General features: G+C 29.9%; 1 long non-coding RNA gene across 3 annotated transcripts in view; it reads left to right on the top strand.

Annotated features, from left to right (window-relative positions):
• LOC121120309 (uncharacterized) overlaps positions 1-18,867 on the top strand; it is a 52,075-nt gene extending 33,208 nt beyond the window's left edge. The window contains exon 3 of one of the 3 annotated variants that reach the window (XR_011780523.1): positions 15,818-18,867. This is a non-coding gene — a long non-coding RNA (uncharacterized lncRNA). Of the gene's footprint in view, positions 1-1,243; positions 1,745-13,680; positions 15,202-15,817 lie in introns of those variants that run through there. The other 2 variants (XR_011780526.1, XR_005865004.2) reach the window with 2 other exon arrangements.
• The last annotated feature ends 1,376 nt before the right edge of the window (positions 18,868-20,243 follow it).

Genomic DNA, 20,243 nt, shown 5'->3' with positions numbered 1-20,243 from the left:
AGTGCTCTTTCTATGTCTATAATAAAAATCATATCTAGAGAATTCAAAATGCAAGTATTTTTAAGAGTGCGAGGATACAATTATACAACTTACTTGTACAAATTGTAGCTTGCAATTTGCTTATGCAATGGTATACTCGTACCCTTCAAAATACCCGCATTTTTCCTTCTCTAACCATATCATACATAGTTAAGAATCTAGTGCAGCGTTTTTCAAACTTTTTATAAGTCAGAACAGCTTTCAAAATTAAAAATGACACTGCATAGCCTAAACCTTTATTTAGACGAGAAAGTAATTAACAAGGCATAATATGAACGGAAAAAAATAACAAGTTTAAGTTTGTTTGGAAACATTCCTTGGTTTGACAACTTCATGCCACATGTCTCTCCCACAAAGGGAGGGCAGATACTGGGGGACTCCCCCGTATAGATGAAGCCAAATTTGAGGTAATTGTCGTTTTATATACTCTTTCAAGCCTTACTAGTATCTACGCTTATGACTTTTGGTGAAAACTCAGAGCTGAGGCTCCATTTCACAGTAAATCAGGTCCAGTTCTTGCCTACAAGACTTTATTTATTTTTACATACCGTTTTACTATAGCCAAAAATATAAAGAAGGTATCGTTGAGGCTTAAATATAATATACCATGTATGCGTTTATCAACTACTACTATAACATTGAAATAGATTCAATCAGAACTTGAGTATAATTTCTTCAAACAGAAGCTATAAAGTTTTGCTCACAAACAACTTTTATAATATAGGAAGCTTTCTTTGACACCCTTCATTTTATACCTATTTATCTTTTGAGTTTTATGTTATAAGTGAGAATTATGTAGGAATATATTTTTACTAATTATATCATAAATATTTTTGTTCTATTTTTAACTCTTGATAAATTATGTCAAGATAACTTAAATTCTTGAGAAATATAAATTTTATAAAAAAAATATTATTTAATTAATGGATCTCAAAAGTTATAAATGATTCTTAAGAACTACTATGTAAATAATTGTTTAATAAAATAAAGCATTAATAGTAACATAGGTCAACATATAGTTTTCATCAGAAATAATTTAGAAATTTGCAAGAATAGTTGATTGAACTTGTTGAAAATTGTGCACGTCTTAAGACAAATGAGAACTTCTTGCTTCATGTTTAAAAAGGAATAATTAATTCCAATACAATGTTCACGGTAGCTATGCACGAAAGCGAAAATTTCGATTTAATTGCATTCTTTTCAGTTGATGGTCCTCTCTGTTACTGCCACGGCATCAATGGTCTGTTTAAAGCCATATCTAGTACTTATGGGACTGAATCGCTACAAATGTTTCTGAAATGAAATCATGATGGTGGACTATTGTTGGATGCTGTATCGTGAGAATCTAGGCAAAATACACAAAAGAAAGACTCATCACAATGCTTCTAATATATGTATAATCTTTATGTATGTTGATTTTTCAGGTCACAAAAAAGCTATGGATTTTTAGTTTTTGTTTCTAAAAATTTTAGTTTTTGGATTTCTTTTCAAAAAATCCCAAAAACCAGGTCCCCTCCTAAATATAGTCCTGCAGACTCTCACTAAATCTGAAAATGCTTTGTGCTGGTAAGGGATACTTGGGTTAAATAATAAATATTTTACAAGTGGTACACCACTAAAAAAAGGTTGAAAATCCCTGATCTATGATATAGCTAACATCTTTATAGGAATAAGAAACACAGAGAAATAAAATCATTTCTATTTATCCCTTCAGGTGAGTTTGATTTCATTATAGAGGAGAGACTCGAAAGTTTTTGCTGGAAATACAGTCAGTTGATATCATGCGTCTGAGAATGTGGGTATGCCGTCGCAAATAAATATCCATAAATCCAAAGTTTGACAGAATATCTTATATAATTAAAGTAACTACAATTTAGCTCCTTAGTTGTTATTAGTACTATTTATGAAAATCAGTTAATATCTAAAATTTCTAATAAAAAATAACAACAAAAAAAATCTGATTTTTTTCAAATCTTTTTTATATTTTAAATTTGCAAATTCTTTGAACGTAAATAAGTCAATAGAAAGTAAAAAATAGAAGCCATTAGATATGTTGTAATTCAAAAATTCTAAATTGGTGTAGTTTGTTCAAATCTGGTAATTAAAATAGGATTTATTCAGGAAAAAACAACAATTTGAAGAACTTTACAAAATCACAATTAACTAATTATTTAATCAATTAATCATCCAGAATTATAAAATATTGTTCTATGTTGATTGTATTTTGCATCTTTTTGTATAAGTTAACTATCCCTCTATAACTTTTTAAGGAAAAGTTATTTAAAGAGAAATACATTAACGAAAAAAAATCTGGGTATTAAACTACCAAAGTACGGTGTATGGACAATGGGGGACGTTGCCTATCTGATATGATTTTCAAAACTGTTTAAAAATTTTTTAAATAAGTACAAATATTATCAAACAAAAATAAAACTTTTTTGATTTATCAAACTTGTTTAATTGCTGTTTGAAAAAAGGAAGTTAAGCTGTTGCACCCTGTAAAATGATAAATAATAAAGAATTTCAGCCAGCCATAAGGACGGACACTCACTTATGTCTCCAGTCCCTAGTACGAGTCGTTGGTTGTCTATCTAACATCTTTATAGGAATAAAAAAAACAGCAAAAAATAAAACAATTTTCATGGATCCCTCCAAGAGTCCAGACTCTACAATATTAATATAATTCAATTTTTTTATGTATAGCAGAGCATTCATAAAATGAGATGTCTTTTTTTATATGATTATTTTTGATGGTATGTTTTAACATGTATAGTATATATTATATATACTATGTATATAGTAAGTGTCCTATTAAATGATAACTTCTATAAACAATAATAATAACGACAACAAAAACAAAATAAATAGACATTATTTTAAATTAAATGTTAGTTATTATTTTATATGTAATACATATTATATTGTAAATATATATACGCAGATACGAATAAAGATCTTGTCGTGAAAAAAAAAAAAAAAAAAAGCAAAAAGCAAATCATTTTTTCTCAATTTTTATCATATATGTTTATATATAGTTGAGAAAAATATGAGCAAAAACGAGTGCGAAAATGTTTGTAGTTGTAAACTAAAGAGTATTTTTTTACTTAAATTTTATATAAAAATAGTTGATGTTAACTTATAAAATATGAGAACTTTTACGAGTTATTCTGCCTTATTTTGAAAAAGTTAACATATTAGCAAGTAAGGAGCATAGTAGCTTATAGTGATCTTCAGTGATGCTAATCGGTTGTATTTTTTAGCTCGTCCGTTTTTTTTTTGTTTATAACTTAAAGAGTGATTTTTTTTCTCCTAAGCTGCCATCATTATTATTAATTTGTGATAAGTGAACATTCTTTTCTACTATGTACATATACAAGCTATCATAGATATGGGAAAAAATGGGATTGAACATTTCGTGTGCTCATCAAAGATAGAGAGTCACCCTGAGTATTTGTTGCGTAGTTATAATTAGTGCATTCTATAAGTTTGCTTTACCTTTCGATCTCAAAATTGGAGACAGCGACAGTAGATATTTGAAATTCAATTATCGCAACCTTTTAATATTAAAGAAATAACTTGGCTATGCCAAGAATATCTTATTGGATTAGAAGGAGAGGGATCTTGACTTTTTGATATATTCATACTATTAGCACTTGAGGGATTAATGGAAGTAAATGGAAGAAGGTATTATTATGTGGAGTTTATTATTGTGAGTTTGTCTCTTATGAAGTATTCCGGGAAAAGGGAACTTGGATTCGAACTGTGAACTGAGGGATCATTAAGTAAAGCACTGCGACTTTTTCTTGTCTCTACCATTCCCCATGAAAGTATAATTATAGGATAAACAGAATTGATAACTTGGTGAAAACTTCTATAATTGAACTTCAACTATCACCGGTCGCTGTCTGCAACTTCGAGATAGAAAGAAAAAGAGAGAAATGCAGGCAAACTGATGCAATGTACCCGCTATAAGTGTAATTCCTTGTTGGACTCAGAGTAGAATTGAGGATCGACATCCTTGTAATTCTTGTATAATTTCTTCTCCCCTTACCACCTCGTTACGGGCTGCTTGTATCTGATCAAGTAAAACTTCATGACAGCTAAACTGCTCTGATTCAAAACATACTTCAAATTGTCAGGCTTACCATGTTGGTTTTTGGTTTCCCTTTTTAACAGCCCAAAATTCTAAAAATCAGCAGATATGTCGTTTCTCAAAGTGACTATATTTTTTATGACATTCACTGAGGCGTGGATTTTAACAAGTCTCGCTCCTGTTTTCTCCTCGCACTCCACAAAAGGTCCATCCATAGTTATTGTGTATAAGCTGTGACTTTATTGGGAGGTTGAAATTTGTAACGTAATTTAATAGTGGAAGTATCAATCCTTTTATATATAAACAATTGATAAATGCTATCATTTCATTTGAACCATTAAAATAAAATAATTATTAAGTAATTTTAATGTATATATTTAATTATGAGTGATGTAGCTTTGTGCTAAAAGGTAAATGTGTCACAGAATACTCATTAATTTTCTGATATATACGAGTATATATCAGAAAATCACACGATTTATTTATTGAGAAAATTCAATTACTGTACAGCTCGCTAACACCTTTATTCTACCTTAAAATCTATTCTTCAAAGATAAATAAAAAAAAGACCATAAATGAATTTGTAATTAGTACATTCTTCATTACTTTTGAATTGTTAGTCATTATTGTTCACAGTTTAACAATAGCTAATTCGGATTTAACCAATTAACTTTCATAACTCGGATAAGGCGAAAAGAAGTAGACAAATAGACAGCTAATAACACAATAAACACAAAAAAGGGGGTTATTTGAAGAATGATATAACTTTATCCAAGAGTCCTCCAATTTGTAGTTTTGTTTTTATAGGAAGCTTCTCTTAGGGACTTAGTTCATATGATTACATATTTTAGTTTTAGAAAGTAAATTGATTGTTTAATTAATGAGGAATAATGTTAAAATATAAATCTTTCAGCATTGAGATATATTTGTCGCTAAAGGGTTTTTATTCATTAGTGTGGTAACATCGTGTCCACTACATATTATTATCAAAAGTAAGGCCTTATTCTTATTTAGAATTTGGATAAAGTCATCTATTTAGAGTAACAAAACGGATTATTTGTGGAAGCATGGAGAGCCATTAATTGATACTTTTCAGGCGAAAAAAAAAAAAAAAAAAATGGGATTATTTATTGCAGATTGTAAACTGTTATTATTTTTGACAACTCAGTGTTCGTTGAAAATAGTTTCTTTTTCATATCTCCCATGATGAGTAAAAACAGACTTAAATGATGACAAATTATGGTAACCCAAAGAAATGGCATATCATTTTAAAGTTTGGTGAAATTATCCAATTAACATAACTATTTATGTATTTTTTGTCAATTATCGATTTTTCTATTTCTTTTCGTCTTAATTGTACTTTGAAAGTGTATTTTCTTTATTTAGAAAAAAAAAATCATTCATTCAATATCATATATATACAGATAAAAGAGATTGTGAGTATGTGTATGTGTGAGTAGATGCCCTTTATACGTTCCCACACCGTTGAACACGGGAGGCTGAAATTTTGCATGGGTCCCTCTTTTGAGATTGGACAGGCTTAGATGGGGGTGTCGTTTGGGAGCTCATATAAGGGGGCTTATGGTATACCCAGAACTTAAATTTTTTTTTCAGCTCAAGGAGACTAGATAGGGGGTTGAATTATTTATCAATCAGTGATTGGCGTTTCAAAAAACAACTATACGTATAACTATGTTTTATAAATTTATTCAAAATCAAAAAAGTTATGGGCTAAGAAAGAAAACGGGGAAAATTGCAATTTCAAGTGCAAAAAAATGAACTTCCAATAGAATATGGGTTTAGTAAATAGAATAAAGTTTGTAGAAATTTGTTTGGAGATTCGTTTGCATATAAATTTGCCAAATAAAAATTGATGTTAAACTGAAATATCTGTAATTTTCTGAATAGTTTTTCAATTTTTTTCACTTTTTCTTTCTTTTTTCCCCCGTTTTTTCATCAAACGTCAATTTTAGATTTTTAAGAAAATATGCCACAAGACGACGCTTTTTATACAATTAAATGCCGACGCTATCTCTTAATTGAATTATATTTAATTTCCAGAACGTTTTATTACATAATTTTTGCAATATTTACAAAAATGAACCAGTTATCGAATGTTATTTTTTCGACAACATTATTTTTTGTTACTTTTTCTTTTTTGTATGTACGAAAAAAATATTGGTAGGTTTTTTTTTTTTTCAACATTCTTCATTTGTTTTATAATTTATATAGAACATACATGTATAGATAAACCGGAGCAATTGCGAAAAGAATTACATAAATAAACATTATAGTTTATACTTAATGCTCGGGGTAGAACTTCAACTAATATTCTAAATATCAATCTTTAAAAAAACAACAGTAAACATACAAATTAGCAATTATAATAAATATTTGTTAAAATTTCTTAAAACCCATTTTAAAATACTTCGATGATTCCGTGAAGTTGATGGAAGGTACCGGATTTCTTCCCCTGCAAAATTCCATGACTCACATCCTGATTTAGGAATTTTCATTGTAGAGACACATAGCGGGCTGAAGCTGCCTAGATGAGACCTCTCAACTCATCCTCCCAGATAGGCTAATAGTTAGTTAGTTGGCTGGCAACGAGGGCTTTACAATTAAGAATTGTACTTCCAGAGCCCTTTTTACCTCAGAAGTTCCACCCTTCTTCTTTGAAATTCCAAAAAGAACAAGACCTTTAACATATTTTTCTTCCCCATTCGTCAGCCCTTTTATATTTATAGATAAAAATATTTTAGGATATAGATGGCAAGGCAGTCCACAAACGCATGAAGTGTGTTATTATATAGTTTTCCACAGTCATTGCAGGCCCTAGTATATTTAATACAATCTGTGGAGATTTGTAACTCCACGGTAAACTTTTTATCATCATTTATTCACCTCAGAGAAGACCTTTTTTTTCCAACCCAAAGGGAGGCCCAAACGCTTACTATGCAGCTCCCAGAGTTCATTCACAGCTGCATCAAAATTTAGGCGGCCCATCTTAACGTGCCACGGGTATGGCATTGAATAATATTTTGAAGAATTAACAAGTGGAAATCTTATTCTACCATCATTGAGCAATTCTTCCGAATTTAAATTATGAACAGTTAAAATATCTCGTGTGATTGGGTGTTCTTCTAAAATTGAGGGATCATTTAAATTTCTAAAAGAGAACTTTTTATTTGTATTTTGCCGAATTATATCAATGGTTGAGTCATTTCTAAATGCAGGAATGAACATCCAAATTATACTCTGACCTGAGCTCCAAACTGGAAAGGGATTTCCCTCTCCCTCCTATACCCGAGCAACACCGAGTAATCCTTTGCTCATCAATTATATTAAACAAATAGTATAACAGTAGTTACATCTAGAAAATAAATAACTTGTAAATAGTAATAAAAAATATAGTTGGTAAGACTTTCTCTTTTAAATAGGTTCCTTTAAACATATTCCTTATTAAAGTGAGTAACTGGATGGAATCAGTTATTCATTTAATACATTCCCGTATAGATTATTCGTTTTTATATTGTAAAATATAGTTTAAGTAAAGTTGAGTGCAACACATAAAAATTGGTACTAAATATCTGCCTAATTATTTTCTAACTCCATCTAAACATTAATATTAATATAACAGTAATATATATATACACATATATTTAATTAAATTTGTTATTTGAGTGTTAACATAATTATAATGAATGGTAACAAAATTATTTAACAAAGAAATAATAGTTTAAAGTTTAAAGAAAAATCTTAAGAATTAAATGTTTTATTAAAGGTTTTACTTAGTTCTATTTTTACATCCTCGGACGATACATACCCATAATTTTGAAGAGTAATTTGCTTTATTATAAATGGACAACTGAACTACTGTTCAGCAATTTCCTAGTTATATGGATTATAAATTATGTAAATTTGACAATATGACAAATTTTATATACATACCTCTGGTTCAATTCATCCATGAAGTAATTAATTATTATATATCTTCATCACAGGTGTTCTAAATTGTCCAATATTATCCCATTTACTATGTGCAACTTAAATAATTTCTTATATTATATATATAATTATGTAATGTAGCTATCTGAACTGTCGATAGATGGCGCTTTCTTTATTTGTAGCTACTCTCAGGAAATTAATCATTCAAGTCCCACAGGAAATAAGGCATCACAATACGGTTCGTTGTTGCTCGTATTCATTCATCTGAATATATACATTATATAAAAATATGTAATAATAATAATCATAAAAATAATAAATTACAGTCATTCAAAAAAAAAAAAAAATGAAAAATGAAGATAAATGGTTACTTGATCACTTTTTTTCTCTCTTTTTCCCTTTCTCTCTCTATTTGTGGTTGGAAAAGCATCGTCAAATGAAAGTATTATGTACATATTACAGGCCCAATAATACCATTTCCACAACTTTCTTTCACCCATTCAATCAAATAATTTGTACTTCTTGAATAGTAGATGAAGAGGGGGGAGGAATTACTTTATGGCCTACCAACAATAAAAAGCCATAAGTAGAGATGTAAAATCTAAGTTTTTTTTGTATCAGTAAAAAAAAATCTGAAATACACATGGTAATCCTAACATTTATATGAATATTTGTGAGGAGAGCAGTGTTAACGATTCATTATATGTACCAGCAGCACTTGAAGGTTTTACAAGGAGGATGGGAGCAAATTCTATAAGGGTCATGTCATAAAACACTACAGTTTTATTATGTAATAATTACCCTTAGGCACTGGCCCCATGGCAACGTTTTCATAAGGATGTATTCCTTTTGGTTCTAGGAAAATTGAAAATTGAGGGAAAACATTTTTGCCGATAGGCAATTGGCTGAGAGACAGGGTTTTGCAAGGTTTTAGGTCCTCAACAATTTCAAGTAAAGATTATAACTACATTTGAATAATATATTTCTGTGTTGTGTGTGTGTTTTAAAAAAAATATTAATTAATAAATATAATTTAAAAAAACAAATATTTTTCGGTGAATTAACATTAATTAATTTACCTATATGACATGTATATCAATATATCGTACTAGCAAAGGGTTATCCGGTGATGCTCGAGCTAAACACAGAGCAGGATATCACAATGAAAATGGCCAATGTAATTTTTTCTTCTTGTTTGGACCCCTTCGGTACTACAAACATAATAGTGTAGAAATGTACATTATATGAAATGTATTATTAAGAATTAAAAAAAAGTATTATAAACTTCAGATAACATACCAACATATATGTTATAAAATTTGTCTAAAGTAGAAGTTCATCTTTTATTTTATCAAAAAATTGCTAATCAAAATTCGTGAAGAATATTACAAAAAAACTGTTTTGCACTAATTTTGCAAAAAAAAATATCTTATAGAATGTATTAGCATTGTAAAGAGGAATACAAATCTAACTTTTTTTTTGGACATGTATAAACAAATAAGTTATGCAGAATGATGACGTCAAAAAAATAACCCCCAATAACTGATTCATTTTCGCAAATATTGCAATAAATATGTAATAAATTGCTCTGGTAATGGAAACTATAATTAATACCTAGTTAGTAAGGTTAATAAATTTATGTACAAAATGCATCGTTTTGTGGCATTTCTTCTTAAAAATTAAAAATTGACATTTGATGAAAAAAAAGAATAAAAATGAAAAAAATATTCAGAAAATGGCAGATATTTTAGTTAAGTACCAATTTTTATATGTCAAATTTATATGCAAACTAATTTCCTGACAAATTTGAACAAAATTTATTTCAATTTAAAATCCAACATTTAATTGGAAGTCTATTTGTTTGTACCCAAAAACAATGAGACAGCAATTTTCACCGATTTTTTTTTTTGCCTATAACAATTTTGATTTTAAATACATTTAGGGAACGTTTTTAATCGTTTATTTGATTTTGAGACGCCAGACACTTTTTGATTTCAAATTCAACCATCTATCTAGTATCTTTGAGCTCCTACAAATAACTCCCCACACACTTTATATGACCCCCCCCTAAATTATTATACTAGTACTAACATTTTAAATTGAATCAAAATATGTAATTGCATATATCAATATATTAAATAGCTTTCTTCGACCAAATGGTTCTTTGGGAAAAATGTTTCGGGCCAACAGTCTCCTCACAATTTCTCTTATTCAGGTTCACAGGAGGAATTAATCCGCTTAATCTAAGCTGATTAAGAATGTTGATATATCTTACGCTACTCTTATTAATACTTAGGATATGAGAAGGGAAAATGAGCGCATTCAGCGTTTAAAAATTAACTACCCCTCTTAATGCTAATCTCTGTCTTTATCGAATGCTCGCACTAATGACTACTTCATAATTTGATGTTATCTCCTCAAGAATAAAATAATAAGGAAAACTAATATGGAATATTAATAATATAACACTCGTTAGATTGACAACTGCAAAAACTTCGAATTTAAAACTCTACCTTTAAGCTTAAAAAATAGCCTTTGACAAAAAAATTCATTGAGCTTATTGTGCAATTGAAGACTATTTCAATAGACTTTTTTTTAAAACAATATATTTAACAACCATTTAAAAAAAAGTTTTGTGTGGTACAAAAAACAAAGATAAAAAGTTTTCCATAAATTCACTTTTCTAATTTAATAAACCCGTCTCAAAATGTTTTTTTTTTATTTGGTAAAGAAAATCAATAACAAAAATATACTTTTTTTTTTTTTGCATTTTAACTTCAACATTTTATTTGCTATTGTGGTGAATTTAAAATTTCCTTCAATGTACTTTTGAGTACAACTTAAACATACACTCATATTTCAGCAATATTTTAGTCCTGAACTATAAATCATGGAATCAATTCATATGAATTTGAAGATAATTTAGTGTAAGGTTTACTCTTGTGCTGTACCTAATTACGTACTTTTATCTTTATATTAACCGAGTAAGTTTTGCTTGGATTGCAATTTGAGGGAGTCAATTTTTTCTAAATTTATCGATGAGTGATTATTAGGCGTACATTAAATATAATGCTTCTTACGATTAACAACAACCACAAAATGTTTGATAGAATAAATGAGAACTTAAATTAAGAAACTTTATCTTGATTTAAAAAAAAAAAAAAAAAAAAAAAAAAAAAAAATCCCTGAGATATCCTAGATATATCCCAGCCAGCCAGCCTTTCAATTAATTCCAACAAAATTTGCAAAAGTAATTGCTCTTCTCAAACTAACCAAATGATTCAATCGACATAATACATATTTATCTGGATTTGAAGATTTTGATATGATTAGAAAATGGATCATATCTAACTAAAAGAAGTTCAGAAATGGATTAGATGATTTCTTAGACAAGGTAATGAGAGCAACATGAAACGCAATTTCAAAGGTCCTTGATGGTGATTGTCATACAAAGTTGAAATTATAACGAAATTGCAACTTTTGTTAGATATTATTATCTTTCTCACGGAAATTGAAGGCTGACTCCAAATTAACTGGACCCAATGAATCAATTTGAATCATCCTGGAAGTGTTATATTTTACGAAATTATTAAATTCAGCGATTTACTTCTTAATATTAAAATAATTTCTTTTAAAAGAAAAGTACCTATAAGCTAAATGAGTCAGAATTTGTTGTATTATACTAAAGATTGGAGTTTCTGACCGCATGGTTATTTATATTGTACACCTTCACTCATAGTTCCTTTGGACAGCATCTGGGAAATGAATTTATTTACTTATAGCTACATCAATCCAAAAAATATCCAAAATATACATTACGAATATTAAAAATACTTGTTATAAAATTTGCATGGAAGTTTGATACCCTTCAGCAGTCTTGAATTATTTTTCTATTAATTTTTTTTTGCTCTTACTTCATAAATAGTTTCACTTGTTATCCGTTGTCAAAATATGTGTACATTTAATTTTGTTACACCTCATAACAGTAATTTATATTACTTTAGCCACTTGCAATAAAATGTAAGATTGAGCTCTGATATTATTTGATGCAATTTGATGGTCAGTAAGGTTTTTTCTGATTGCGTAAGTATCCAAAGTATTTTGTAGGGCTATGAAAAATAAGTATGATATTCTTATCTGTCACTTGAGAATAGGAACTTTAATGAAATTTATAAAATTCAATTACATAACTTTAATAATTAATTGAAACTTGTGAACTTCAGTAACATATCTTCAAAATTGAATTTTCTGAATCCCTTTATAAATAAAGAATTATGTTTAAAAAAAAGTCATTTTCAAATGGCTAAAGAGATAAATAAATACATATCCTTTTTATTAAAATACAATAAAAGTTCTAAATAATAGGTAGTGTTGTGTGGGTCCTTATTTATTCGGTCCAGTGCAGTCCAGTCCAGTCGTAATTCACATAGACCCTTGAATTTTTTCCTAAAAATATCGATGGATTATTAAGCCAAATAAAATATATAAAATATGTATTCAGATTATTGCACAAATCTTGAAATAAATATATATTTTTTCATTATTTTCATATTATTTTGCTACTTAGTTATATAATTTATTCTATTATATAACAGAATAATAATAAAAAAAGGAAAACACCCTCATTGACGTCCCAAGGGATTGATTTTATCTTCTTTACGGACCCACAAATGGGACTATACTAGACTGGATGGGACTGGACTAGACTGGGCTGCGGTCCTAAATAAAGACCGACACAACACTATTAACAGGTCACCCTAACAATAGGACACCCTAGGACACAAGCTAAAGTAAAAATTTAGAAGAAGTGGACCTTTTTTGTGGCTTTTAAACAATTTTATATGACCTTTAACCTGTATTATAATTAAATAAAAATATTTTATAACTATTGATTTAAGTATAAAAAGGCTTTAATGATCACGAAATTTACAAGTTACTTCGTATTACTTTGAAAATAGATTAAAAAACATGCATTCTTGTTTGAATACGTAATTTTCGGGGTAGGGGGTGTGGTGTGTGTTTAATTTTTTTCTTCCACTAAATACTTCCAAGATATGTGGTTAGTAGAAAAATTCAGCTAAAATATAATTTTCTCAATTTTAATAAATTAATATCCCTTCCTTCACAGGCAAACATTCTTATATAAGCCTAATGTTATATAATATATAATGTATAATAAGAATATTTTTAAATTAATATTTATTTTAGTTACTCAATTTGAACACGTTTAAAATTTTCAACTAAGCAAAATCTTAGGTTATGTTCAAAAAGTAAAAAAGTACATTGTTGTTTATTTACTTTGAGCAGGTATCAAACAAAGAACCAAGACATTTATATCTATTAATATTCGTTTTTTAAGCGATACACCTATCACAAATATTATCATGGCGGTATCTCCTATACTGTAAAAATATGGATAATTTGTTTCAATTTTATCATTAAAGCTCTTTTACAAGTTTTGGCTTTATTAATAAGTTTTTAAGACCCATATCTCCTGAACCAGTGATTTAATCTGAACAAAAAAACCCAACTTTTTTGAAAATTAAAGTATCTTTTTTTTATTTTTCTTTCAATATATTATATATATTATACTTTGTCAGACAGACTTTTGCCAAATGGTTGTACCCTGTTGGGAGTGGTGGATGACATAATATGGGGCCACTTCGAACTGAGACTCACACAGTTAGATGGACTTGTCGTCACATCACCTTCATATGATGAGTGTCTCGAAATAGAGAACATTATTTTCAAGGTCCAAGAAATGCTCTACGTAGCAAAGCACACGAACGAGATTATTCCACCTGGAATACAAAGCTAATTTTATTTTAAAATAAGGTCAATTAATATAAATTTCATATATAGTATGTCCAAAAATTGATGGTTGTTTTAAAAAAAAATCATGAAATAACCTAAAAAAGTTATTTTTTTTTTGGCAAAAACCTTATTTACCTCCCAATATGACGACCTTTAAGCTTAATACATTTTTTTTTTAGTTTTGGCATCCCTTCATACAGATTATTCAAAGTATCCAGAGAAATTTTTTCCTGGGCTTTTTAAGTTTTTTTAAAATTCATCTTCTGAAGTTGCTGACGTATTTTCATTGAGTTTCCTCTGGACCAAGGCTCACAAATATTCAATGTGAGACAAATCAGGACTGTTGGCAGGCCATGTGCCTTCTGAACACCCCTTTTGTGCCTTTTTGGATTGGTGAGCAGGGGCACTATCCTGCTGGAAAATAGCTCTTAATGTGCCAGACAACATTTTCTTCTTCAAAGGAGGTAGGGTTTCTTCAGTACGAGACAAAGCTAACATCAGAGACTTGCTGAGGATCTCCATTACGTAGTACTCGGTCGTCACAGTTTGGTGTCGTGGAATCAGGTGAAGATCTGACACTGCCTGGTGGCTGATAACGGCCCAAACCTGAAATTTCAGAGGAAATTTCTCAGTTGGAGTGTGTTCCACATCTCCCCTATCTCTTGCCCAAATCCGTTCTGTTTGGGGATTTGGTGTATGTAATAGCTCAAATGGACTTTCATCACTGAAGAAGACATATTTTCAGTCATCAGCAGTCCAGTGTTTCCGCTCACGACAGAATTGAAGCCGGGCCTTCCTTTGGTTTTCTGAAAGTTTGGGGTGCAGACGAGGTTTGTATGGCAAGGCATTCAAAGAGTGCCTGAGGTAGTTGTGGACAGATGACTTGGATATTGGATAACCCTTTGAAGTCAATCGTGCTGCAAGTTTCCTTGTGGATTGCCTCTCTTTGGTTAAAGGTTTTGAAATCAACAGTTTAGGAACTTTGCTAATTTTTTTCTTCCTTACTCGACCCTTCTGATTTGCAAGGGTTTGCCCATCTTTCCTTTTCTTACACCAATTCTCAATGATACTGAGAGGAATCTGTTGCCTTTAAGCAACGTTTCTCTGGCTTGATCCACCCTCTATCATGCCAACAGCCTTGGCCTTGTCTTCAAAAGTGTGCTCTCTCACCATTTCGGAATTGAATTTCAACTAACATCCTGTTGTGTTTTCTGAGCCCTTTTATACTTATGTATGTTGCAATCACCAAAAATTATTGCATCAGAAAAATTCAATATTGGCTAATGATTGTATCAACCAAATTTCATTTTGTTCCAACCAAAAATAATTTTTTTACTTTAACACGGATATTTTTAATACCACCATCAATTTTTGGACATACTGTATTCATTTCCCCCCTTCCCCTCCCAAAAAAACAAACAGAAAAAGAAATAAAAAGACATTACATGCAGCTGATATATACGATGTTCATAATTCAGTAATACCATATGTATTGCTCCAGCCTTCTCGTCGTGCTCTTACAAAAAAAAAAACCATCTGTATTTATAACTAGCGGTAGTACTCAACGTTGCCAATAGTTATTAGGTTGTAAATGATTAGACAAACTCTACTTTAATAGAATAGAACACGTAGCTTCTCAATACGTAGATGTTCTATCCTCATTGATGAAATAATAATAATCTCAGCTTGATATTTTTTTTTAAATGACATGATGAGCTACGGAGTAATTTAATTTTTAATTTTTTTAAAATTCGTTCCTAAACCTCCTCTAAAGTTAATATTTTTTATTTGATATAATAAACTTCCTTTTTTTAATATAAATTGATCTAAACGTCTCCAAGATTTCATTGATTTTTACATTTTTTACGAGAAAAAAAATGATGGGCACAACACTAGTTATTACTTAGATGTCTTTTTTTTCAGAATTATTTATAATCATAGTAGGCCTGGAAAATAAAAACACGCTGTTCAGATTACCAACCAGAAAAACCTACTCCCGCTAAATAGGTCATGTTTTAAACACCTCGGACTATGACTTACAATCCACAATGATGTTAAGGAGAAAGAGTTATCTTTTTCTGCTAATAAAAACTTAGCAAAGTAATTATGTATGTACATTTGATCCTAAATGTATTTAACCATTAACAAATTTATTTATGATTTAATACGACCATAAATTGTTCATCATGTAGATGGAAACATAATTCTTTGTATATTAAAATTTCGATTTTTTTTTAAATGAAGACTATCAACATATTCTTTACTATGAGTTGTGCATAATAAAAAAAATATATTATTTTCTTTTTCTTATTATAGACATCTTAATCGCCTCTTTCCTTTGTTGTAATTTTTTTAGACATTTTAAATGTCATTTTTATTCTCTTCGTATAAAAAGAAATGTTTTTTTTCTTTTTCCCCCTGTGTTGTTAATGAGGGGAACATTCATTACCAAACTCTACCCATGGATGAGTTGAAAGGGTGGCAAACAAAAGAGAGTATTCTTAAGTCCACAGACTATTATTTTATTTAGTTTCTTTACCCGTCTACATATGTAGATGATTTTACGAAATATATATTAATATAGTGTTGCGTCGGGCCTTATTTATTTGTTCCAGTCCAGTTTTAAGAGAGGTCTAAAGGACTGGAGAAGGGCCACATAAGTCAACCATATTTTTGCGCCAGAGCTTTTGATCCTTCTTGACTGTATGGGGCTGTAATGGGATTCTTGATGTTGTGGACAGTACGTGTAACCTTCTCAGCACTGAGATCGACCTGAAGGAGATCGCACACGCGTTGCCTTTTTTTGTTGTTGCTCCAACATTTTTACACTTTGAGACATGGGACCCAATCAAACTTGTTTTTTTTCAGCCCTTGTTTGGTTGCACAATGAAATAACGGAATAAAATCGTAGTTAAATGATACTGCAAGTTTTGTCAAGACTTTCATTATTAGAACTTTCTAAAAAAAGAAGCAGTAAAGTTGAGTGAGGTCATCAAGGACATAACTTTATAAGTATTTAGGGCTGATAAGTTAGACAGGACTGGATTAGACCAGAAATAGACCGGGAATGAAGTCTTCAGTCCCAAAAGAGGATAGACACAATATCATATAAATATCATTATAAAAATTCAAATATGTAGTAAACGAACTTTAGACGTTTTTCTACACTTTATAAAAGTGACAAACTACTTATTAGTGTTGAGAATAAGTTCAAAACCGATTTTTTTCCTATGTTCCGTCTAATGTTATTTTGTTAGATGGATTCAAACCAAAATTTCGGCCCAGACCGTAATCTCAGACTGTAGAGTAGAGTCTTGCTGTCACCTCCAGACTCTTTTAATCATTTCTGACTCTCCAGACAAAATACCTGTCCAGGTTTAAAAAGTTTGCAATCTCAACATTGTTTCATCTGTTGTGGATTGCAACAAACACACTCTGCCTTTTCCACGATTGTGGAATAAATACTTTGTTCATCGATGTCATTTTTTTAAACTGAGACCAAACACTTCTGGCCAGTCACTAAAGCTACAAACAACATCCTACCTGAACATGAACTCAAAGTTCGTTGTTAAACATGCTTTAAAGATCGAAATTTTGCAGTCTCAATCTATCCATAACAAATTATAATTACTCAACACTAGCAGGGCTAGAAAAATATAATGATTGATGACAAAATAATCAGTCGATTTTTTACTGTTTTTGTCTTTCAAAAAATGAGACCTCTTCGGCTGTTGTGGGGCCTATGAGTCATCAGTTACTTAGTTGCATCCTGCACTTCTGAAAGTTCTTTGTAATATAACTACAGAGCCACAAATTACCTGCAGTTGTAAATACTCCGTTTTATCCGAGTACCCTTCCCCCTCACACAAAAAAATGGCTACTTTATTCATTGGGCTATTAACGTATAAGACCAAATAACATAATCTAGTTTGACATATTATACCTATTCCTTGGATCATAACCGTTTCTATGAAAGGTCTGACAATATAATACATAAAAATTACAATTTGGACCAATACTTCAATCCAGACAGTAATCTTAGATCGAAATTTCAAATTGTGGAACGATTTTGTTCCCTAGCCTGAGTTATAGAAATATGATTTATGTAACATATTTAAGTTTACTTGACGTTATAGTTTGTGTATGTTGACCCTTTTGAAACACACATGACGTCATCAGCTATTCATCTATGATTTTTCCTTTGAGAGCAATCTAAATTGATTTCATCTTTGGAACCGGTCCAACCCGTCATTCTTATTCAAGGACTAAAAATCATAACGGTCTCAGATCGGTCTAGGATTTTCAGACCGAAAGCCAACACTACTTCTTATGTCCAAACAGTCTTCTCATTTGACGTCTCAGCTTCTTACATTTGATGATCCCATCCCCCCCGGAAAATAAATAAATAAAAGATTCCTAATGCTCAATTCACACTGAACATGAAATTTAATATTTAAATAAAACTGTCAAAAGTGTTTTTTTTTCTTTATTTAAAAATATAGAAATACCATCATATATATTTTTTCCATGAATTTCTCCTTCGCTTTTTTAAGGGGTTTTCTATTGTTTTGCTTCTAATTTATTAACTTAGTTGACAATTTTTTAAATTATTATTTCAGCTAGGGTCAATCCACTATCATACAACTGTATTTTTTCAGTCAATTCTTTTTCTTAGTTAGTTTTTGGAATGTTGATTTGTAAAACGGTGGGGGGCGAGGCTGAGAGATACTATGATATGCATGAATATAAGTTGAGACGTCTTATAAAATATAACATTTGTGGAAACAAAACAAACAAAAAAAACCTCTTCAGATTGCCAACTAGATAAAAATCTCGTACTCGTAAAGCTCAAATTTTAAACAACTCTAAATACCTATTAAGGGAATATCTATGTGAAAAGTGTCAAAATATTTGTTAGAGTAAAAAAAAAAAAATTGTTGGTGAATATGAGAGACGCCATATTTGATAACTGAGACAACAACATCTATAAACTATAGTGCACCTTATTTCCAAATCTGCTTGAATTTTCAAACTGGGGAAGAATAAGAGGATTAATATCTTAAAGTTAACAAGATATTCTTTAATAAAAATGTACTCATGTGGATTTCGATAATTTTCACATCCCTAAATATAATGATTAAATTCCAAAGCATCGCAATACATTTTATAGGAAACAGTTGTTGGCGGTGTTCCTTTTTTTCAGCTGTTAATATGTCTATTTTCGTCTCTTAGAAGTGTTTTTAAGGTTAATTTATTCCATTAAAATCTTTTTGCTAAACAGTCAATATAATGTCTATATCAAAAAAATAAAAAATAGTGCAAAATCAATGATTAATTACATAATTACTCTACTATCAGTTAATTTTCAATTCGATCTTATTAATCATAAGAGAAGTGAGTCGTATGACCACCTGTGTCTTAAATTTGTTCATTTACAACCTGACGAATTAACCATATAAATTATGAAATTATTTGGAATACGCATTTTCTTTCACAAATCTTCGAGCACTTATCTTTAAAAAAATCATTTAAATATAATGTTATGATTCAATATATATATGTATTTCAAAACAAGTTTAAAAGGAAAATAAGGATACAATAAGAAATTTAAAATTAATTAAGATAATTTTTTTTATACTTGTGTTGTTTTTTTGAATATATTAAATTAATTAATGAATATCAAAATGGTTGATCAAATATTTGTGATTCCTTTTGTTATCTTCTCCCAAGATGCCTACCTTTTCTCCCATTCTCGCTTTCATTTCTCAGCACCCATATCAACATCCCCCCCAGTTTTCTTATAATATTTATTTATTTATAAGCCCATCACCCTCAAGAATAAACGTCTTTCTCCTTGCTTCGTTTGTTATCTATCTCCATACGAGACGCACATACACTATTTGGTATGTAAATATGATATTAATACATAAAATATATTCCACTACTTAAATTAATTCTGTCAAAAAGTTGTTTCATTATAACTTTTCAATTCAATTTTGAGAGTGAGTTAGTGCATTATTAAAAAAAAAATAATGGTAGGTCGAGTATAAGTTACATATATGTTTGTTGTACAAACTTTGCTTCTTTGCATTGGATGGCTTTTTTCGATAATGAAGACGTATAAAAGTTGGAGCGGAACCTTCTCCCAGTGCATATGTTAATCAGGCATATTTCTTGTATATGTATAAACCAACCGGGTATGAAGAGACAGATCATATAACATCTATTATTGTTATGAGACTGCTTTTCATCAATATTTCCTTTTAAGTAAATAACCATTACAGGGTGTGCGAAAATAGATACAAAGAGCTAATAGCACATGATTTCATACTTCTTATAAATAAATTGA

This window comes from Lepeophtheirus salmonis, chromosome 1 (genome assembly GCF_016086655.4).
Source record: "Lepeophtheirus salmonis chromosome 1, UVic_Lsal_1.4, whole genome shotgun sequence".
NCBI classification, from domain to species: Eukaryota; Metazoa; Arthropoda; class Copepoda; order Siphonostomatoida; family Caligidae; genus Lepeophtheirus; species Lepeophtheirus salmonis.
The sequence above is the reverse complement of the archived record's forward strand: the minus strand, read 5'-3'. Positions and strand labels throughout refer to the sequence as shown.